Raw genomic sequence first — 24,953 nt, 5'->3', positions numbered from 1 at the left:
AAGAAGCGCTACTACTAGTAGTAGCGTGGGCTTACCCGCGCTACTACTAACTTTTAGCTGTAGCGTGATAGTATTTCCGGACGGAGGGAGTACTTCCTTTAAGAAAGACCCAGGGTCCCCTACCTCGTATGTCATCATGGTGGGTCGTGCTGCCTCTTGAAGGTTACTTATACCGTGATTGATAGGATTATGGAGCCTATACTCGAGCTAGCTAGTTTGGCTGATCTGTGAGAATGGTTTTACTTTATGTGCGTTGATGGGTGAGTTCTAATATCCAAACCGGTCAGGAACGAAACTGTAAATTGAAAATTACAAATATATATCCATAAATATGATCCAACCCTTAGGTCCGACAGAATATACAATATACACGCATCGGCACTCATATAACAGTTTTCTTCGTCACGGTGTTAGGTTCAAATATGCAAAACGGTGACCAACAAAACCGTTATATGAAAGCACTATGGGGTAGCTAAAATAGACTAGACAGGATACCACTGAAAGAGTTTTTTAGGAACCTAGCAGAAGTTTAGGAGGTACACCACGAAATAGGGACGAAGTCCCCTATGAGGCTTGCTACGAAAAAGAACTAATCAGGACTCGGTTCGCACGGCTCGAACAAAGCAAACGAGGCCAGCCTGTGGATTTCTGACATGAGCAGTGCCATTAGTTTTTACGAGTCTTACGAGAAGTTTTAGTACTTAATAGTCTATGTGGCTACCTCAAAAAAAAAAAATAGTCTATGTGGCGACGGTTGGCTGAAATCAGTGCTGCAGTTGCACAGCTAAAATGAACAACTTCGTTTAGATTTTTTAGAATAGGAGGCTCGGCTCAAATTGATCAAAACAAACTAGGGTTTTTATCATTTATGCCACTAGTTGTGTTCCACTACTCAGTTTTGCCATTAAAAATTACAACTGCTCAAAAATGCCATCAATCCATGAGATGCTTGCTCAAAAATGCCATTAGATATCTAAAAAATCCCATCGTTCTGTTAGATGTTTGCTCAAAAATGCCATTAGACATTGTTATTTTTACGTCAAACCCGTTGACCATGTTCTATGACAAAAATAAGCCTAGACCCACATGTCAGTTCTCTCTATCTCACAATGATACGTGTGGCCCCACTTGTCAGGAATAACCAAGCAAATAATTTTACGGGAAAATAAGAACGCTGTTGGGATCAAGTGGGCCCCATACTTTATTGTAGTGAGATAGAGGGAGAGCTGGCATGTTGGTTCATAGGTATTTATGTCATTATAACATGGCAACAGAGATTTGAGATCACAATAATGGTGTTTAGTGGCATTTTTGAGCATGTGTCTAATGAAGCGATGGCATTTTTGAGCAGTTGAAATTTCTAGTGGCAAAACTGAGTAGTGGGACACAACCGGTGGCATAACTGATAAAAACCCCAACAAACTAAGCCGCCGGCCGGCACCATTGTGGCGCAAACACCACATCCAGTTTCTATCTCTCAAGATAACCTGCAAGAAAGTTAGAAGGACAAAAAAAATATGACTTGGAAAAACTTTCTATTAGGAAAATGAAATGGTCAAAGGGCAATAAGGTTTGGGCTACAAGTAATGTGGTTATTCACAGCGACCAAGGAAGAGGTGATGCACCTTCGACTTGCTATGAAAAGGAACTACAAAATAGTAGTCTCGGCTCAAATTGATCAAAACAAACTAAGCCAAGACAAGCCAGCTTGAGAATATGTTCTTCCAGCCTGTAGATCCGTGTCATAGAACCACACGTCTTATGCTATCACAAGGTATGTATTCTTTTCTTTTTGGAGGAAGGAAAAGCGCTAGGTACATATACTTGCCTTCAGCACGCGAACAAGAACAAGTATGACTTGCCACGTACATGGATGCATACAGAATTAGTACATCACCAGTCGCCCTGTAGCCCGAGTAAATCCGATTTGAACTAGACACGAAGCCACCGGCCGGCACCGTTGTGGTGCAACCAGTGCATCTTCGATACAGACGCGAGGATAACTAGATCCCACGAAGCCACCGGCCGGCGGAGGGAGGGGGTAGCCATGGCGGAGCTCGCGTCGGGTGCGGTGAGCTCGCTACTGGGCGTCATCCGCAATGAGGCGCTGCTGCTGGGCCGCGTCCGGCACGACGTGCAGTTCATCCGGGAGGAGATGGAGAGCATGCAGAGCTTCTTGACACATTTGTCAAAGAAGGCGCCTGCCGGTGGCGAGCACGACGAGCAGATCCGCACCTGGATGAACCAGGTCCGGCTGCTCGCCCAGGACAGCAACAACTGCATCGATCTGTATCTGTACCGCGGCAACCCCGACCTTCATCTCGCCAGGGGCGGCCTCCGGCGCTACGTCGCGTGGCTCCCTGGTTCGTGCACAAGATGATCGCCCAGCGTCGGGCGGCCACCCAGCTGCGGACGCTCAGGGAACGAGCCCGTGACATCGGTGAACGGCGATTGAGGTACAGTATATAAGCTCTCTATTTTTCACTTCATTTTTTTGCATGGTATTTTACCCTTCATTTTCAAAACACTGGCCACGTTTGCATACAAAGTATTTTTAAGTGTTTTATATACACTTCTGTTTTAATACACCCTGAAATACAAAGAGGGCTAAGATTGCCCCATACCCCTTGATAACGAGGAGCACGATGTGCACATTTCAAAGAAGTGCCCGCCCGCCCGCCCTTGGCTTATATGTATACGGATACGGAATTTTTTTGTTCGGTGTGGGAAGACGTGCGGCACGAGACATCCTGTGAATCACGCCACATGCAGGAGGTTCCTGTCATGTCGGTGTTAATGCCGTTGCGACCTGCGTCGCCACCGCCGCCTCACTGACAGGTCCAACTGCCTCCCGCGTCCCTCGTCTTTCCCACCACCATTAATGGCGTGCACCAGCCGGCAGCCATGTGTCGCCTCGCCTGCCAGCGGTCGATTGCTACCTCCTCGGCTGCTGCGCTGTAGCCTCTCTTGCAGCACACGTCTGCTCGCATTAACGCCGCCGCCTGCCGCCCGCGTCCTGTCATCTCGCCTGCGCAGAGCTTTGTAGGCTGAGGCGACGGCCTAGGGTGGTGAGGCAACGTCGATCGATGGCCTGCCTATGTCGTCGGTTGGTTGTTCCTGATCTACAGGTCATTCCCCTTTAGACCATCACCCCCACTATTTTCGCCCCCTCCGAATGTCTTTAGCGGTGATCGCTGGCCAACAGTTGATCTAGCATCGGTCAAGGACATACCAGTCAACATGCTGGAGGGGTGGCTCGGTCTCAGTCAATGGGAAACCCTTGGATGGCTTTGCTGGCCATGATGGTGTCAACTCAAGATGGCAATGGGCCCCCTGAAACCCGGGTACCCGCGTGTTTTTTCCCTATTAAGGGATGGGGATGTGCCTCTTTTCATCCCCGCGGGGCTGTTGCTGGGCACATTATACAACCCGGCATTTTTCGTGGGTTTACACCTGTTAACGTAATCCCGGAACCCGAAACCCGACAATACCCGGCCAAGATATGCACATTGTTGGAGGAGTACAATCTTGAGAGTGATGATGATCATAGATAACCATCTTCCTCATTGTTGAACCATGTATGGCTGAAATACACCCATGTTTATTGCTGAAATATGCTTATCTTTGTTGCTAAAATGGGGTATTGTATTGTGCTGAAAAAAGTGTTGGGGAACGTTGCAGAAAATTAAAATTTTTCCTACGGTTTCACCAAGATCCATCTATGAGTTCATCTAAGCAACGAGTCAAGGGAGTGAGTTTGCATCTACATACCACTTGTAGATCGCGTGCGGAAGCGTTCAAGGGGATGGTGATGATGGAGTCGTACTCGCCGTGATTCAGATCACCGATGACCAAGTGCTGAACGGACAGCACCTCCGCGTTTAACACACGTACGGGACGGGAGACGTCTCCTCCTTCTTGATCCAGCAAGGGGGAAGGAGAGGTTGATGATGATCCAGCAGCACGACGGCGTGGTGGTGGATGCAGCAGAACTCCGGCAGGGCTTTGCCAAGCTGCTGCGGGAGGAGGACGAGGTGTAGCAAGGGAAGGGAGGCGCCAAAGCACAGGGTGTAGCTGCCCTCCCTTTGCCCTCCTTTATATAGGCCCCCAGGGGGGCGGCCTTGGGAAATCCAATCTCCCAAGGGGGCGGCGGCCAGGGGGGTGGAGTGCCCCCCAAGACATGTGGTGCGCCCCCACCCCCACCCTAGGGTTTCAACCCTAGGCGCAGGGGGTGGGCCTAGGGGGTTGCACCAGCCCACTATGGGCTGGTTCCCCTCCTACTTCAGCCCATGGGGCCCTCCGGGATGGGTGGCCCCACCCGGTGGACCCCCGGGACCCTTCCGGTGGTCCTGGTACATTACTGGGTGACCCCGAAACTTTCCCGATGGCCGAAATACCACTTCCTATATATAATTCTTTACCTCCGGACCATTCCGAAACTCCTCGTGACGTCCGGGATCTCATCCGGGACTCCGAACAACATTCGGTATGCTACATACTCATATTCATACAACCCTAGCGTCACCGAACCTTAAGTGTGTAGACCCTACGGGTTCGGGAGACACGTAGACATGACCGAGACGACTCTCGGGCAATAACCAACAGCGGGATCTGGATACCCATGTTGGCTCCCACATGCTCCTCGATGATTTCATCGGATGAACCATGATGTCGAGGATTAAACAACCATGTATACAATTCCCTTTGTCAATCGGTACGTTACTTGCCCGAGACTCGATCGTCGGTATCCCAATACCTCGTTCAGTCTCGTTACCGGCAAGTCACTTTACTCGTACCGTAATGCATGATCCCGTGATCAACCACTTGGTCACTTCGAGCTCATTATGATGATGCATTACCGAGTGGGCCCAGAGATACCTCTCCGTCATACGGAGTGACAAATCCCAGTCTCGATCCGTGTCAACCCAACAGACACTTTTGGAGATACCTGTAGTGCACCTTTATAGTCACCCAGTTACGTTGTGACGTTTGGTACACCCAAAGCACTCCTACGGTATCCGGGAGTTACACGATCTCATGGTCAAAGGAAAAGATACTTGACATTGGAAAAGCTCTAGCAAACGAACTACACGATCTTGTGCTATGCTTAGGATTGGGTCTTGTCCATCACACCATTCTCCTAATGATGTGATCCCGTTATCAATGACATCCAATGTCCATAGCCAGGAAACCATGACTATCTGTTGATCAACGAGCTAGTCAACTAGAGGCTTACTAGGGACATATTATGGTCTATGTATTCACACGTGTATTACGATTTCCGGATAATACAGTTATAGCATGAATAAAGACAATTATCATGAACAAAGAAATATAATAATAATACTTTTATTATTGCCTCTAGGGCATATTTCCAACAAAAAGCTCCTTGTAGCTGTTTTTATTGCTCTTTTTGCTCTGGTTATGTTACTGACATCTGCCCCTTGTAGCTCCTGAACCATGTAATATTGTATTGTGCTGACATTTGCCCAAGTTATGCTGCTGAAATATGCTCCTTTTGCTGCTGAAATGCTATTCTCTGTCGCTACAATGTTTGCTTAAATATGACGATTTCGCCGTGGGTTTATAAAACCAGACGGGTTTATGGGACGGGAAAAAAATAGCCCCGCGCATGGTGACGGGGACGGGAACGGGTTTACAATTTTCTCATGGGATGGGTTAAGGCAGGTAAAACCCGGTGGGTTTCCTCCCCATTGCCATCTTGAGTGTCAACACCAGAGTGCGTCATCACCTTGTTGGAAGAGTCGTCGAGGTACCTCCCCTCCCCTCCTAATTCCCCAGGTAAAAACCCTAATACTTCCTGGGATTAGCAGCACCAACGCGACCTGCATCATCACCTTCTTGGAGGTACCCTTTTGGGCGTGAGGGTCTGCAAACGCCATGTGGTGTGCTTCTTGGGCATTCAGTGGCGGTCGTCTGAGCTGTTAGCTTGGTGTCGTGTCTCAGTAGGTTTTGGTTCCAACCGCAATGCACTATGGCCATTCTCTGCCCGGTTCGTGTGGGTTTTCTCGTCGGTGCCTTTGTTTGGGCAGGGTTCCCCTCCCTAGCTGCAGATCTATGGTGGGCTGGCAAAAGGACGATACTGATCACTACAGACTTGCATTTGCTCCCAGCAACGGGTGGGGCAGCCCAACTACCTGGATATTCTTCTCAAACATCCTTGTCATCATCTGCTTCTTTTTGTGGATGTAACCATGAGTTATTACAAGGCTTTTCTCAAGGCGAGCTCCACATAGGAGTGTGGCCGTGCCAAGAATCTCCCTGGTGGCCCGGGGTTGGAACCCAACAAAGATTTTGAGTGAGCAATTCTCTCTTTAGACAGCAAGGCATCCTTCGAGCCAAGGCAAGGGGCCTCTACAGATTCAAAACAAACTTAATCTGCCATCGGCTCACCTCCGAAGTAAGACACACGCCCTGCTTTATAGATAGAGAAGTGACCATAGAACCCAACACATACAAGTCGACACCACATGACACGCACCCAAGGCAAGATACAACGGTGTAAAAGAATAGCTACACCGCCCCAAACAACTCCAAGCAACGTCAAGAAATGAGCAAGAAAGTCATTGGGGTCCTCCACCATGACTGAACATCACAAAGAAATGGAGCCGCGCCCGACACACTAGGGACTCCAAGGAAGTTCCTACAAAAAAGGTACGGGACCATAGTGTTGCCACGGTCGGATCCAAAGGATCTAGGTCTTCACCCGAAGGACAAGGAGTAGCCGCGATGCTGCATTCAAGAAGGCGATGACGCCCACGGACGCCGCCGCCGTTCGCCTGGCCAAAGCCAAACAAGGATTGACTGTAGCAAGAACGCTCTGCCTCCGGAATGTGGTGCGAACAGCCACGTGGACACATGTCACATCAACTCACCAAAAGCCAAGCATAGGCCACCACGCCCCCCACTTGACCATGGCAACCGCCTGAACCTGACCCGTTAGCTCCGCCCGCGGCTGCCACCACCAAGGCATTCGCCTGGCCAACAAGGGTAAACTACCGCACTGCCGTGACCACTGCACACAGAGTCCGCCGACCGGTGAAGGCAAAAAGGTGCTGCAACCCAAACCAAACGCATTGGTGGGAAGTCAACCATGCCGCGGCCACTGCACCACACCACACCACCGGGGACTAGCGTCACCACCACGACCCCCATCTGGATCCTCTAGATTTCGCCGACGGCTAGGCCCAAGGCTTCTTGCCTCCCTCCCCGGATCACCCGTGTAACCATGGACTGGATGTTGACGCACCCCGTGTTGAGAGCCCGACAATACCAAATAGACGCCACCATCGGTCAACGCACCAATCACCCTAGAAGGGGAGGAAGGGGTCACCAGCACTATTGTGCCGCCATCACCACCAGCAGACTGCCATGGCAGGGGGCTGCCACCCATAGCCGAGGTCGCCCGCAATCCACACCACGCACTTTTCAGATCCAAGCGTCATCGGCGAAGTCAGTTACTAATGATTTCCCTGTCTATCTCACGTGCGCCACCATCGCACTGCTTGTCGCGCCGCCGCCACCGGCCGCCACGCCTCTGCATCAACGTGCCGCCATGCCCGCCACCAAGCGTCGTGTCCTAGAATGTCCGCTTCGGCCTACGCGAAGGCCTCCGTGCTAGGAGATGAACAGATCCCCGATGTTGTTGGCGATGACCGGGCTTCTCCCCTCCACACCCTCAGGCGGCGACAAGGGAGGTGGTAGAGGAGGAGGGGGCGGTGGAGGCTAGTATTAACCCTGGGTCGCGGACGAGCTGACGCAGAGGGTGGGGAGTGTCTCCCGTGAGCGATGGCGGCGGCTCACCTCCCCTGGAGTAGATATCGGCATGTTTCATTCTGTTGGTTGTGTCTGGACCTCTAGATCATGCTTCCGCCCGAGCAGTGGTGCATCAATATTAATTTTCCTTTTTTCATTTTGTTGTGTGTGCTTGTTTTCTTTTTGAGGGATTGTTGTGTGCTTGTTGTTTTGTTGCTTCTAAGCTGTTTTACGAGCACCTTGTACACGTTTGTGGCTTTATTAAATTACAAATGCCAGACCGACGTTCCATCTAAAAAGCAGATAAATAGAAGTCACATGAATAATGTCCAAGCAATGCACACTTACATGTTGTTTGTATGTAACGGACCAACACTTCAAAATTAACAAAAAAAAATTATGATAGGACTAATTAATCCATGGCTCCAGTCCGTTGTTGTCCCAGGCTCCCAGCGCAACTTGTCATCAAATATATCAAACTCACCCTATATCTACAGAATTAAACAAAATTGATCTAGCAGACAAATGGATATTTCACGTGAAAAAGAGAGAGCTAATATGATGTGCATGTTACAGAGGACTACATGGTCCGACGGGTGGCCTCCTAATGCAGTGCCAGACGGGTACTGGATGCGGGAGTTTGGCAGAGCTGGCCTTTATTTTGGTTAATTTTTTCATATAAAATCTGAACGTAAATGGTTTAAAGTTGTACCTACTACCTCGTCCAGACTCTCAACAAAATAAACCACCATGCCATTTTGCCAGTTTTTGACAAGATAAACGCAACAAGGGTCTCTCTAGTTATGGTCGAACTTTTCTTTAAAACTAGATGATACAGAGATAATTACGGTGGGAGCTTGTAGCAATGCTTTCCAACGAGATTAGGTTGTATGCAAGATATACATTTATATCTTACTAAGAGAACAAACACAACATTTATTTATCTGAATAATGGCGGAGATTAAATTATTTCCTTCATGGTACAGGTACGGCGTTGAAGTCCCATCTAAAGGGGCGGGCGCAGAGCAGCCACCTGGAGGGGCTGGGCTCACGCCAGCAGCGACATCATCATCATTGGGGCATGTGGCCACATGGTCTGCTGCTTCCGGAGATGAAGAAGAAGACGGTCGCGAACAACTCGTGGTGGCAATGGCAGCAACCGATCATTCTGTTTTACGAGGGGCATTTTTCGAGCCCCGTAGGCCAGAGGACAATGTTAGGCTGAACCTAGCTAAATGGATAAACAATGTTGCACAACGCAACACTACTGCGGTGAAACCAATACCATCCATCGCAATTGTGGCACCGGATGAGCAAGAAACCAGTGCTATTGCAGCTGAAGCATCGGCTTTATGGGAAGAACATCATGGCACCCGCAGTGTCGCCTTGATCGACATACCCGCAGTGCACTTTTATTCTGATTTTCTAGAAGCCGAGGACATTGTCTACTACATCCTGCGGGAGCTGCAGTCTGTCGAAATCCAACACCAACTACAGAAAGGTCAAGTCATGGGAGAGGAAAAACTGGATACTTACGAAATAAAAAGTGCCATTAGATCAGGAAAACAGAAGTTGCTTATTGAAATTACTGAAAAAATTGAAGGAATGAATAATTCCGACAAGATTTAAAAAATCAAGAAAACTATTGAACAAATGAAAGAAGGCCAGCTGCAGCTCAACCAAATGAATGAATACCAGCTGGGCCTGCTGGAGTCTGTTAAAGATGAACCCTTAGGCGTACTCCTCCAAGCCTTGTGGCAGCTCAATCCCATGGAAGCTAATGGTGCGCCTACTACCAAGCAAAGCCAAGAAAATAAGAAAGCCACACGTTCAGAAAAGAAGGAACCCACACGTTCAGAGAGGAAGAAGGCCACACATACACACGATGATATCATCAAGGAAACAGCCAAGAAGCTTAAAGGTCATATGGAAAAAGATGCAGATGAAAAATCGAGGCCTAAAGAGCACATGGAAGAAGATGACAAACTAAGGCCTAAAGAGCATATGGAAGAAGAGGAAAAACTGAAGCCTGAAGAGGACATGGAAGAACAAGCATCCCCAAAGCAAATTCGTCTCGAGGAAGGCCATTATGCAGACATTCTACTGGAGGTGTTCCCTCGGCCGGTGAACCTGGAGCAAGACTCAAAGCAAGCCACCCCAACAGGCACTAGTATATTGGTTGAGGAGCCATTCAAAGAAATAATCCGCAAAATAATGCAGGAGGTGCAGGAAGACAACTCCATCAGCAAACTAGATATATCTGATGGTAAACAAAGCCAGGATTGTATCCCGGATTTTCTTATTGAAGAAACCATACAGAAGATCGAAGAAATCCATTGGAAGATTGAACAGCAGCTTTTGGTTATCAAAGGGATCATGGATAGATTCAGTAACTTTTTGGAGAGACACCATCAGATCCTGGTTATACTCAAACTAGATAATGACTGGGTATTCGGATGGGAGGAGACAAAAAATGCTTTCAGCATGCTTGGTTGCATAGCCGGTGCACTGATGTTGACCTTCGAAGAAAACAGAGATGAAGCCAAAGAATACTGTTGCCCGCCTCAGGAGCCTATAGATTATTCTGTTATTTGCCTCTACCGTGATATTGCACTCGAGCTTACAAATCAACACATGAAACAAGATAGCACCCAGATTCTTCTTGACATCTTGGAGAAGTGTAAGAAATATGAATTCTGCATGAAGATCTTCGTTCATGCTTTGAACGCCAACCCCAAGAGGAGCAAGGAAGAGCTAAGCAAATTGGACAGCACTCTGCAGCAGCTTCCAGACAACTCATTGGACAACGTTGCTAAAAAGATGTTCAAGTTCTGTTATAGTGATCTACCTAATGAATACAAGTCCTGCTTGCTGTACCTAGCTATTTTCCCTCGGCGACAACCCATCAGGCGGTCAACCTTAATAGGACGTTGGGTTGTAGAAGGGCTGATTACCAAGGAAGACTGGGCCAGTTCTGTGCGTCATGCCAATCGATGTTTTGATGTGCTCGTCAATCGGTGGCTTATTTATCCAGCTGATATTGGTGCTACAGGAAAGATAAAGAGCTGTGTGATTGGCGATCTAGTTCATGCATTCATTACCAGGATCGCAAGAAAACGGCGCATTGTGGAAACACGCCTGTCACATCACTTGGCTCTCCGCTTCTCCATTTTCAATGACCTTCGACTCCGTGGTTCAGATAAAATAGACAGATTCTTTGAAAAGCTCTATGAAGAATCATCTTGAGTATCCCTGATCAAGGTGCTAGATCTTGAAGGTTGCCAATGCTTTGCAGGGAAGAACCAAAGCTACCTCATGGACATATGTAGCAAGATGTTACTGCTCAAGTATCTGAGCCTAAGGAGAACAGATGTTACCCAGCTACCCACTGAAATCAACAACCTCCGTGAGCTGGAAGTATTGGATATCAGAGAGACCAATGTGCCTCCATATGCAACAGTAAATGTCTTACTCCTGAAGTTGAAGCGTTTGTTGGCTGGTCGCATTGTTTTGAGTTCAGGGGCAAGTAGTACTGAACTATCTAGTGTTGTGATTCCTGATAAGGTCGAAAAAATGATAAACATGGAGGTATTGTCCAATGTCAAGGGACGGACCAGACAAGATTTTAAAGATATTGGAAAGTTGTGGCAGCTGAGGAAGCTTGGTGTGGTTATTGAAAACAAGGAGCCACACCTCAGAAATTTTCTTCGAGCTATCAGTGATCTGCATGAGTGCCTCAAGTCTCTGTCAATTACTCTTTCCAGTACAGAGGGCAGCAAAGATTTCACACCCTATGTTCTTGAACACTATAAAAACACTCCCAAGCTTCTCGAGAGCCTAAGCATTACCGGAACCACACAAACGGTGCAACTTATTCGGTTGTTGACCAGAGATATTGACCAACTCCAACTTCGCAAGGTAACTCTATCTGGTACCCGGCTGTATCAGCCTGATCTGAATGTCCTTGGCAAGCTTCCCAAATTAATATGTCTCAGGCTCCGAGACAACGCATACATTGATAGCAACCTCAACTTTATCGAGGATGAATTCGAAAATCTCAAGTGCTTTCTTATTGAGGGTTCCAACATAACTGCCCTCAGCTTTGGAGGTGGAGCACATAAACTCGAGAAAATCGTTTTGTGCTCCACCGATGGACTGTCAATTTCTGGAGTCGAAGACCTTCTGGAACTGAAGGATGTCGAGTTGAAGAACAGCAATAAGTTATCATTGTTTGACAAGGCCAAAAACATATCCAAGGTGACTCTTTGGCATACCTCTCTGAGTCAATATGAGGTAGAGATTCTCGCCAAGATACCTAACATGCGCAACCTAGTACTCAAGGACATATTTTGTGTACAAAGCCAGCTTATCTTATACAAAGATGACTTCCCAAAGCTCAACCTTCTTACAGTCGACTTCTCTGTCACCCCCAAGACTATCATTACCGACGGATCAGCTCCTAAGCTCGAGAAAATCATCTGGTCCTTCACAAAGGACACGGTGGGTACTCTCTCCATCTCTGGCACTGACATCCTTCCAAACCTGAAGGAGCTCGAGATCAATGGTGATTTTATCCCTAGGGAGGTGGAAGAAGCATTGAAGAAACACAAGAACAAACCCAAGTTTACATACAACAAACCGGAAAACCAATACCAGGAAGCGGGAAACATACCAGAAAAGAAAGATCCACCAAGATTCTCATTATTCAGGAAGCAAGAGGATTGATGCCGGAGCTGCCGTTCCTATAATCCATTCATTATAATCGGCTCCCATTCCATGGTGTGGTTTGTACGTGCTCATTGGTTTGCCATTGTGTGTTACTGTCCACCGCGCATGCGTGGGCAGATATATTGTGTATCTATATGTATGTGGATTGAGTGAGTGTGTGTCCCTGCTACTTATTCTACATGTGTGTCCTGTAACTAAGACTGAGCACATGTAATGGTGTGTACATGTGTGCCCTGTAACTAAGATTGGGCATATATAATGGTGTGTACATGTGTGCCCTGAAACTAAGATTGAGCAGATGTAATGGTGTGTTGTTTGTGCTCATGGATTGGGATGTCTTTACTGCCTGAGTGAGTGACGTACGAGATCTGAAGGTGTGGGAATTAAGACCCTCATCTCCAGGTTGGAGTAGTTCATCCAGGAGACAAGCCCTCTCCTCTATTGTGATCCCTGTTGACATCACATACTCTGACATTTCCACTCATCTATTCTACATCTCAATCAGATCCCCGTCGCCGCGTTCCTTCAATCACACCTCGAACCGGTCGAGAATGATCTCATTTCCCACCATCTCCATGCCATACGGATCGGATCCGGTTCCTTCTGGGCCGACTCCTTGCTCGAGATCCTTCCTGACCAACACATTCCCCCGAGCACCAGAATCCATATCTTTGATACCTGAAATCCTGCATCTCTGATCCCACTTTAGGTCGAGAGGAGCCACCGGCGCCGGAGCGCCGCCAACCGCGTCGCGCACCCTTACTCTCACTTTCTGGATGGACGCCTCCCTCTCATGGTCAGCTCGCGAAGTCACGAGTAACCTGTTGGTTTTTCCCAAACGAGGTTTGTATTTGCTCACAAGTAACCTTGCTAAATTCCTGAACATTTAGAAAGTATTTAACGTACTCGGCCTATAAATTTGTAATTTTTTAAGTTAACTTCCTGCCTAGAAAGCTAAATTATAAGGAAAATGGTATAAATCTGAGATCATATTTTTTTAAGCATGGCAAATTGAATATTCTTCATGACAATTTATGCTTGCGTGAGCATGAAAATTTTAGTTCGCGGGCATGGCAAAATTGCCAGAATTTGCCACCTCGACAAAAGTAATTTCTCATGAAAAAACGTTTGATTTCTCAGCTGGATATTGGGGTCTAATTATAATATCAGACCGTGTAGGCAAAGACCCAGAACCGAAGCTTGTGCGCATCTGACCAACACCTAAAAAACACCTACGTAACCACCCATAAAAAAATCTCAAAGAAGAAAAAAAACACATATGTACCCTTCCCTCATAAAAAAAATACAGCTACATACCTGGTCTGTCAGCACGTCAACTCTTGGACAGGCATGAGATGGCAACATCACGGGGAGAGAGAGAAAAGAAACACGTGCGAGGTCACGCCACCTCATGCATCGCGAGCTCGCTCGCAGGTTCTCCCTCGCGACCGCGGCCACGAATAATAGGACGAGTCTAGGTAGCGGCCGGCCTAAAAAAGAAATTTTTTGAACCTAATTTAAAAAGGTAATAATTTGCCCCTTTAATTTATATAAAAAATATTTCAGGCTACAACCGCCCATAGGAAGCGCCGTCTTGCTTTGTCGATGTCCTTGAAGAATTGTTTCGGTGCTCGAAGGGCCGTGATGGCGAAGGTGCGCATGGCCGAGAGGACGCACCGCACCAGCACTCTTCTGCCAGTGATGTGCATGAGCCGACTTTTCCAACCGGCCAACCGCGCTCGTATCCTGTCAAGGATGAACTAAAGGTGTACTAACCTAATTTTTCCCTCTGTGATCGGCAGCCCTAGGTATGTAGTGGGCAGCGCTGCGACGACCCCCCTGAAGCTAAGCAGAATCGCGCTGAGGTCTATGCTTTCACAAGCAATCGGGATGACTGAAGATTTTTCTAAATTCACTCGCAGTCCTGTAGCTTCGCCGAAGAGGTGCAGGATGAGCAGCAGCTCGTCTAGTTCTTGCTTGATTGGGTTGATGAAGATGACGGCGTCGTCGACGTAGAGGCTGGTGCGCATGCGCGCCCATCCCCGGCACCGTGGTCAGGAGGCCTGCAGCGGTTGCAGCCTGAAGTATTACAAAAGTATCCATATATTAGAAAACGTGCCATGTAATAAAAAAGTATTACAAAAGTATTCATACAAACAAATGTGAATGCATTTAATTTGAGTTTTCAAAATTTTAAAAAATCATAACTTTTGAATCGCGCGTCGGAATTCAGATCCGCTTTCACCATTTTATCATCGTGGCGTGCTTTTCGAAACTAGATCGCATGGGTATGTTTGGATGAACTTTTTAGTGTGCAAATTAGTCTTCGTTTGGTGCAACTGTTTAGCTGTCGATGTACAACTTTCTGATAGTTGATGTGCAACTTTTTCCTTTAACTGTGGACATGTAGTTTTCACTAATGGCACCTCCCCATACTACTCTCTAACAATGAAATGTGCAATTATGTCTGCTGCATAGTTAAAAAAAATTCCAATTTCATTCAAATGAAATTTGAACCAGATTCAAATTCCTTGCTGAAAACCTATTCTAAACCAATCCAAAAATTCTAAAAGCTTGCCATCACCTTTGTCTTGCATCAGTACCTCACCACAAAAAAATCATAAATTCTAAAAATGCCCAAAGCCATCTAGCATTTCATCAAACACCCTCTATCTGCACTGTTCATATCTGTAAAAAAAATTAGAAATTTCAAAAAATTGAAAATTGGATAGCGTGTTGCTGCTACTCCACTCCTTCTCCTCTCCTTTTGCTCTTCAATGCGTCGGGGCCGGTGGCGACCATGGAGCAGGGGCAGAGAGCAAGGGACGCTCAAGCGCAAGAGCGGCGCTCGATTGGGACCATGGGAAGGGGGGGTTCACTTTGAGGGGGTGGCGATGGCAGGAGTCCGGCGACGAGGACGGCGGGCCCGAGGATGCCGACGACGAGGACAGCGAGGTGGAGCAGCCTGACGGCGTCGATGAGCTCGGCATCGTCGGTGAGGGGGGGGGGGCAACTGGCGATGAAAACTGAAAATTTTCACAAGTGTTTCTTATATAGTCCAAGCATTAGTCCCGGTTCGTGGCACCAACCGAGACCAAAGCCCCCTTTAGTCCCGGTTGGTGCCACCAACCGGGACCAAAGGTCTATTTTTAGCAGCCCAAAGGGCGGAAGCGGCGGCCTTTGGTCCCGGTTGGTGCCACCAACCAGGACTAAAGGGGGTGCATTGGTCCCGGTTGGTGCCACGAACCGGTATCAATGCACCCCTTTAGTCCCAGTTGGTGGCACCAACCGGGACCAAAGTCCTTTTGCTGCCCGCGTCGCGGCCATAAGTTTAGTCCCACCTCACTAGTTGAGAGGGCTCAAGAGTGGTTTATAAGCGCTGCTGCGCCCACCCTCTCGAGCTCCTCTCAACTGCAGGCTTACGGGCCTAATCTGTCACTATGTGCCTACTGGGCCTCTACGGGCCTGAATCCTGGCCTATGGATGGGTTTCTAGTCGTATTCAGGCCGTGTTGGCCCAGTAGGTGGCACTTTTTTATATTTTGTTTGTTTGTTTTGTTTGTTTCTTTATTTATTTTATTTTGTTTCTACTTACAACAAAATACTTATTGTTGCTATTTTTATTTATTTTATTAAAATTTATTTATTTTACTTTATTAAAGTTTATTTTGTTTCCACTTATTTATTTTATTAAAGTTTATTTTATTTTATTTTATTTCTACTTTTTTATTTTATTAAATTTTAATTTAGTTTATTTTGTTTCTACTTAATTATTAAAGTTTATTTTGTTTCTTTCACCTTTTCATGTCTTGAACAGAAAATACTTATAATACTAGAGGTTTATAAAAGCTTATTAGTTGATTCCTTTTGCTATTAGAATTTTATAAAAGTTTTTTATTTGATTTTCCTTTTGCTATTAAATAATATTATAGTTTTGTTTTTGTTGATCATAACAGAATATCTTAATTGATTATTTTTGAGCTAAATGATGTGGCTTTTTAGTTGATCAGGGTTTCATACGGAAACTCATCTTTTACAAAAGGATTTAATTTATCAAAACTTATTTGAACTCCAGACTATTTGTGTGTTCAAAATGCACCATTAAAGCCACATCATCATTTTTCAACCGTTTCTGACTTCATTTGTTATTTTTCATACATTTACTGATTTTTTGAGCAATAAGACCCTGAAATTCAAAAGCATTTCAAATGAACTCTGAAAAGGTTAAAAGTTGGCATGGTATCATCATTTCACCCACATAGCATGTGCTAAAAAGTTGAGAGGGTTACTGCAAAAACTAGATGCACTTCGTGTACAAAAAGGACAATCTCTTTCGAAGTATCAGAGTTTCATACGGAAACTCATCTGTTACAAAGGGATTTCATTTTTTTAAACTTATTTGAACTTCAGACTTTTTGTGTGTTCAAAATGCACCATTCAAAGCCACATCATCAATTTTCAGCCCTTTCTGACTTTATTTGTTTTTTCATGCATTTAGTGATTTTTTGAGCTATAAGACCCTGAAATTCAAAAGCATTTCAAATGAACTCTGACAAAGTTGAAAGTTTGCATGGTATCATCATTTCACCCACATAGCATGTGCTAAAAGGTTGAGAGGGTTACGGCAAAAACTAGATGCACTTCGTGTACAAAATGGACAATCTCTTTGAAGTATTAGGGTTTTATACGAAAACTCATCTGTTACAAAGGGATTTCATTTTTTTAACTTATTTGAACTCCAGACTTTTTGCGTGTTCAAAATGCACAATTCAAAACCACATCATCAATTTTCAATCCTTTCTGCTTCATTTGTTATTTTTCATGGATTTACTGTTTTTTGAGCTATAAGACCCTGAGATTGAAAAACATTTCAAATGAACTCTTAAAAGGTTGAAAATAGGCATGGTATCTGTAACACCCCGGATATGATTTTCCCAATATGTAATCCAACTCTTGGCGTTTCCGGCGTTAATGTCAGGACCCCGACTCGATGTCACATCGACCTAGCTGGTAACACCTCATATCACTTTGCGGCCTCACGCACGGTATCCCCACGGGTGTCGTCTTACCTTTTCCCGGGACCGTTTGCGCCTTTTGGCTCACGTATATGATAGTGTCGCTAGCATCCATATGATAAAGAGCCCGGGCTGACATGACTAGTCGTAAACCCAAAGTGGCACAGACTTACAGGGACAGGCATCCATGACCCAGCTTCGAACGTGTCGGTCATCAGCAAGTGGGTCCGGGCTGTAGCACTGGGCTAGCAGGACTCCGGTAAACCGGGCTGTAGCGGGCTAACAGGACTCCGGTACTCAATGCGTGACATTTTCCCGAAGGGACAGACACAGGAACGAAGAAGGACACATGCCGGCCAGCCTAAGTGTTCCAGAGCAGTAGCAAGCTACCATGGCTCAGCGGTAACACTAGGAGACATTTCCCGGTAAGAGAGGCTACTAAAGATAAACAACTAGATAGTCAGATCCCACACATACCAAGCATTTCAATCATACACACAATATGCTCGATATGTGCAAATACAACGAAGCATCACAACATGACTCTACAACACAAGTACTTTATTTAAGGCTCAGGGAGCCATACATATCAAACACAAAGGTACGGGTCTCACGACCCAACATACAAGTCATACAGTCATACAAGCCAACAGCGGAAGTACTTTGTCTGGGTACAGACAACTAGTAAAATAAAAGAGGCTTGGAAGCCTAACTATACTACGTGGTCCATCACAAGCTCAGGGTCACCACCTGGGTCTTTAGCCTACTCGTTGATGTCAACGTCTACATAGAACCCATCAGAAGGGGTTGCAGCGTCTTCTGTAAAAATGTAGATTATAGCAACATGAGTACAAAGGTACTCAGCAAGACTTACATCAGATCCTACATACATGCATAGTATCAAGAAGGGTTGGTGGAGTTATTGCAGCAAGCCAGCTTTGACTCTTGGCTAGACTATCCTACGATACTCCAACTTGAAATAGTTTTGCGCACACGAGTCCACTATTCACCACTTCAATACACTACCGAGGATCCACCTCCGTCTTCCTACGGAAGAGCCATCCTCGGCACTCACACTTATCTTGAGGCTTTTAATAGTATCCATTTACTTGTCTATGAACTGTATAGGCAACCAAGTAGTCCTTTACCGCGGACGCGGCTATTCGAATAGATCATGTTAACCCTGCAGGGGTGTACTTCGTCATACATGTTTCCACCACTTAGCGTCTGCACACGACATGTGCTCGGCAGACTTCAAGCGAAAGCCGACGTGGGTGTAGACCACGACCTACCTAAACACTTAAGCCTCTAGTCCAGGTTTATCGCCTATTCAGGTTCCATCCGCAGGGAGTCCGGCCGAGGTTTCCCATACGGCCCCGAACGATGTGAACAGGGTTCCCGAGATACCTAATGGGTATTCGGTACACCCGGCCACGTACCTACCGCATCACAGCCCACCCCTACGGTCAGCGCTGTCCACGGCCTCCAGTAGGCTACAAACACCAGAAACTACTTGCAACTCCTGGACAGAGAGCTAGGGTGAATAAGAAGTCGAGCGGGGTCATATTTCAGGGCCCAATGTATGGTAGTAGCTGATTCTTAAATCACACATACAGATCTCAGTGCTTAAGGTCGGCTTCAATGAAACAACCCACCATGTACTCCTACATGGCCTCTCATCGATACCTTTATCAAATCGTGTTCACCACACCACTCTCATTACCGACGTAATCATTTCACTCTAGCCCATCACCCAGATGAACCAGACCTGACACGACTCTAAGCATAGCCGGCATAGCAAGGTAGGAACAACACAAACATATGGCTCAAACAATTCCTACACATGCTAGTGGGTTTCATCTAGTTACTGTGGCAATGACAGGTCATGCAGAGGAAATGGGTTCAACTACCGTAGCACACAGCAGTTTGAATCGCGTTGTCTTAATGCAGTAAAAGAGAGCAGGAGCGAGAACATGGGATTGTATCGATATGATCAAATGGTTGGTTGCTTGCCTGATGGTTCGTTGCACGGATACGGTTCTTTGCTAGGGTAATCAGGGTACTCCTCGGGAACAGATCCTGTCGCAAAGGACACCGATACACAACATTACCAAACAATATGCAACAATATGATGCATGCATGAAACATGGCAATATGAGTGTGTTGGGCTAATGCAACTAAAACCAGAAGGGTTTGAGCAAATTTGAATCAAAGATTCAAATTTCAAATTCAAATATGGCCTTTTAAAGTGCTTTTCCTTGTTCTGCTTGAATCATCAATTTAACTTGTTTGATCATGCATGAAAATAGTACAGATGGATAGATTGGATTTTTCTGATCATTTTTCATATATAATTTGTCCAATTTGGAGTTACAGAATAAAAGTTATGAATTTCCAAGTGGCCTTGGTTTACTACCGGTAGACCGCCTGTCAAGTTTCATAATATTTGGACTTCGTTTGATACTCTAACGGTTAACCGAGGGACCGAGAAGGCCTCGTGTGTGTTGCAGCCCAACACCCCTCCATTTTGACCCAAAACCCACCAAAACCCTCTCCATCATCTAGAGCGTTCGATCACGATCGCGTGGCCGAAAACCGCACCTCATTTGGACACTCCTAGCTCCTCCTATGCCTATATAAAGGCCACTCCCCGAAATTTTCGGGCAAACCCTAGATCACTCCCTCTCCTCGCGCGCCGGACACAATCCGCGCCGACGGACATGTCTGGCTAGCTGCCCGCCGCCACGTGGCGTCCTCTCGTTGGTCGCGCCGCCCTCGCCCCACATCGCCTGTCCCCGCCGCCGCGCGGCCTGGCATCCCGGAGCCGGCCCCCGCGGCCCGCTCCCTCGCGCCGCCCGCCCGCGCGTCTCTTCGCCCGCGCCGGCGAGCCTCAAGCTCCGGCCGCTGCCCGCCATCGCCGCCGTCGACGCCGACCCGCCGGACCGCGCCACCGCGCCTCCTCGTCCCCGGCCGAGCCGCGCCGCTCACCGCCCGAGCCGGTACTGGTCACCGCCGCCTCGCCCTCGACTCCACCGCCCGGATCCGGCGTCTTCTCCCTCCGGCGATCGCGGCAAGTCTAGCCCCCGCGACGTCCATTTCCGGCGAACCGTGAGACTCGTGCTGCTACAGTGCCCAGATCTAGATCCGGTTGACTTTTGCCCCGGAACCCTAACTATTTTTGCTATGTTCATCGCACCGTAACTTTGCATCCGTAGCTCTGTTTTGGGCATATAACATATCAAAATGTTCGTCTCAAAGAGCACATTATTTCATCTCATTGCATCATTTTCATTTGGGTTCATCTTGATGCTCGAAATGTTGTTGGAAGAATGCTATTTGAGATAATTGTCAGATCTGCTGCTCCAATTAGATATTTGTCATTTTGCCATGATTATTGTGTGCATGATATGCCCCTGAGCTCTACATGAGTTTTGTTATATGTTTTGCCATCTATCCAGAGGTGCAACCCATGTATTTTTGTGATGTGTGTGGTGACTAGCACTAGCTTGCAAAGTGGTGCATTCGTTAATGCTGATTTCAGGGACTTAGCATTTCCACCAAGTCCTTGGACTGTTTATCTCATTATGCCATATGTTCATGTTGTTTCCTAGTGATCCGTGCCTCTTTTGAGGATGATCAGTAAGGATGTTTTGTTAATCTTGTAGTTCTCTATCCATCCATGTCTTTGTTTGCAATTATGGAGCAGCCTAGCTTGAGTCAATCGAGCTCTACTTTTGTCATTTCGTGAATCTGGGCAGATTGTCTACTTGTTAGCAATTTTGCCGAGGATGTTGTAGTTGATCCGTGCATGCTATGTTATTGTTCTTGCCATGTGTATCTTGTATAATGTGTATTCTTGATGGGTGCATGCTTAGATTGTCATGACTTGCTCTGTAGTTAGTGCATCGAGCTCGTAAACATGCCTACTTGATATATGTTTTTGCATGCTCCAGTTTTCACTAAGTCTGTGATCTGTTTATGTTTTTGCCATGTTCACATGCTTAGATTGTCATGACTTGCTCTGTAGTGTTCTTGCCATGTGTATCTTGTTTGCTAGTGATCTGTGCCTCTTTTGAGGATGATCAGTAAGGATGTTTTGTTAATCTTGATGGGTGCATGCTTAGATTGTCATGACTTGCTCTGTAGTTAGTGCATCGAGCTCGTAAACATGCCTACTTGATATATGTTTTTGCATGCTCCAGTTTTCACTAAGTCTGTGATCTGTTCATGTTTTTGCCATGTTCACATGCTTAGATTGTCATGACTTGCTCTGTAGTGTTCTTGCCATGTGTATCTTGATGGGTGCATGCTTAGATTGTCATGACTTGCTCTGTAGTTAGTGCATCGAGCTCGTAAACATGTGTATCTTGTTTGCTAGTGATCCGTGCCTCTTTTGAGGATGATCAGTAAGGATGTTTTGTTAATCTTGTAATGCTCTATCCATCCATGTCTTTATTTGCAATTATGGAGCACCCTAGCTTGAGTCAATTGAGCTCTACTTTTGTCATTTCGTGAATCTGGGCAGATTGTCTACTTGTTAGCAATTTTGCCGAGGATGTTGTAGTGGATCCGTGCATGATATGTTATTGTTCTTGCCATGTCTAGCTTGTATAATGTGTATTCTTGATGAGTGCATGCTTAGATTGTCATGACTTGCTTTTTAGTTAGTGCATCGAGCTCGTAAACATGCCTACTTGATATATGTTTTTGCATGCTCCAGTTTTCACTAAGTCTGTGATCTGTTTATGCCTTTGCCATGTTCACATGCTTGCAAATGTACTTTCTGATCCCTTTTCGCTCAAGGTCACTAAGGGACTTTTGTTAAGCTCTTTGAGTAGCTCCATGCCATGCTTAACTTTGACATGTTCAGGTCTTGTAGCATATAGTTTTCATGCTCCGAAGTGTGCTATCTGATCTGAAATTCCAGACAAGTGTTAATTTCACAAAGTCTGAAATCTGTTTACCAAATGCATTTTTGTCATGCTTGTTTGAACCTGTTAATGGATGATTTGGCCGTAGCTCAGTGTTCATCTTTTGTTAAGCATCATGAATGGATCCCTGCCATGTATTTTGATGCCATGTTTGAGTGCTGTAGCATGTTCATCTTGTTGCATTTAGATGGCTACTTGCTATAAATCGCAGAACGTGATCATATTTCAATTGCTTGCCATTTCCAGACCGTAACTCCGATTCCGGCGTTCTTTATATCGTTTTCAAGCGATTTAATCTCACCTTTCCAGTGGCACACTTGGAGTTCCAAGTTGAGGCCAGGTTCATGCATCCCTTGTCAAATCTCGCATATGCATCCCATATCGCATCCCACATAGCATACCATGATTGCATCATGTTATTTGAGTTGGCACGTGGTTGATTGTGTCCTTGTTGCTTGTTTGTCTTGTTTGGGTAGAGCCGGGAGACGAGTTCGCTAACGAGGAGCCCGTTGAGTTTGCTTTCGAGGATCCAGTCAACTCTGACAACTATGCAGGCAAGATGATCATACCCTCGAAATCACTACTATCTTTGCTTTGCTAGATGCTCGTTCTTTTGCTATGCCTATGCTACGATGCCTAACACCTGCTTATCATGCCTCTCAAATTGCCATGTCAAACCTCTAACCCACTATGTCCTAGCAAACCGTTGATTGGCTATGTTACCGCTTTGCTCATCCCCTCTTATGGCGTTGCTAGTTGCATGTGAAGATTGGAGCCCGTTCCTTGTTGGAACATTATTTACTTGTTGGGATATCATTATATTACCTCGTTATCTTAAGGCATCTATATACTTGGTAATGGGTGGAAGGCTCGGCCTCTCTCCTAGTGTTTTGTTCCACTCTTGCCGCCCTAGTTTCTGTCATATCGGTGCTATGTTCCCGGATTTTTGCGTTCCTTACGCAGTTGGGTGATAATGGGAACCCCTTGATAGTTCGCCTTGATTAAAGCTTTTCCAGCAATGCCCAACCTTGGTTTTACCATTTTCCACCTAGCCTCTTTTTCCCTTGGGTTTCCGGAGCCCGAGGGTCATCTTATTTAACCCCCCCGGGCCAGTGCTCCTTTCAGTGTTGGTCCGAACGAGTAGACTGCGGGGCCACCTCGGGGAAACTTGAGGGTTGGTTTTACTCGTAGGATGTCTCATCTGAGTGTGCCCTGAGAACGAGATATGTGCAGCTCTTATCGGGATTTGTCAGTACATTCGGGCGGTGTTGTTGGATTTGTTTTAACTTGTCGAAGTGTCTTGTAGAACCGGGATACCGAGTCTGATCGGAATGTCTCGGGAGGAGGTCTATTCCTTCGTTGACCGTGAGAGGTTGTCATGGGCTAAGTTGGGACTCCCCTGCAGGGATTTGAACTTTCGAAAGCCGTGCCCACGGTTATGGGCAGATAGGAATTTGTTAATGTCCGGTTGTAGATAACTTGAACCTTAACTTAATTAAAATGAATCAACAGTGTGAGTTACCGTGATGGTCTCTTCTCGGCGGAGTCCGGGAAGTGAACACGGTGTTGGAGTAATGCTTGCCGTAGGATGTTCTCTAGTTACTCATTCGCGCTTTGCCTCCTCTTCTCACTCTCTTTTGCGAACAGGTTAGCCACCATATATGCTAGTCGCTTGCTGCAGCTCCGCATATATTTTACCTTGCCTTCCCTATAAGCTTAAATATTCTTGATCGCGAGGGTGCGAGATTGCTGAGTCCCTGTGGCTCACAGATTACTTCCAAACCAGATGCAGGGCCTGATGATTCCGTTCCAGATGACGCGCTTGAGCTCAAGTGGGAGTTCGACGAGGACTCACGCCGATATTACGTGTCTTTCCCTGATGATCAGTAGTGGTGCCCAGTTGGGGCGATCGGGACCGTGTTGCATGTTGGGTTTATCTTTTATTTTGGCGCCGTAGTCGGGCCATGAGTGTTTGAATGTTGTAATGCTATTTATGTACTTTGATTGACGTGGCGAGTGTAAGCCAACTATGTTTCTCCCCTTTTATTATCTATATTACATGGGATGTTGTGATGATTGCCTAACTTGCGGCATTGCTTTCAACGCGGTTATGCCTCGTAGTCGTGCCTCGACACGTGGGAGCTATAGCCGCATCGAGGGTGTTACAAGTTGGTAATCAGAGCCTTCCCCGACCTTAGGAGCCCCATTGCTTGATCATTTTTAGCAGCTGAGTTGTGTCTAGAAAAATGTTTTGAGTTATTTAGGAATTATATATCGGAGAGTTTAGGAATTCTTTTTACTTCCCAGTCTCCTCATCGCTCTGGTAAGGCATCCTGACGTAGAGTTTTGAATCTTCTCTTCTCAAATTTCACTAATTTTTTTTAGGATCACGAGGTATCTTGGAATCGTTCCGATGGTTTTGTGACGAGAACATTGTTCTTGGCGCCTCCTGTCTTTAGGGGTTGTGGCAGTGTCTCGGGGAGTTGAGCTCCGAGGTGTTGTC

General features: G+C 46.4%; 1 pseudogene; it reads left to right on the top strand.

The window, feature by feature from the left end:
* Positions 1-1,922: 1,922 nt before the first annotated feature.
* LOC123152557 (uncharacterized) lies at positions 1,923-12,501 on the top strand (annotated as a pseudogene).
* The last annotated feature ends 12,452 nt before the right edge of the window (positions 12,502-24,953 follow it).

Source organism: Triticum aestivum, chromosome 7A, assembly GCF_018294505.1.
Source record: "Triticum aestivum cultivar Chinese Spring chromosome 7A, IWGSC CS RefSeq v2.1, whole genome shotgun sequence".
Lineage (NCBI taxonomy): Eukaryota > Viridiplantae > Streptophyta > Magnoliopsida > Poales > Poaceae > Triticum > Triticum aestivum.
This window is presented reverse-complemented; position numbering and strand designations above follow the sequence as displayed.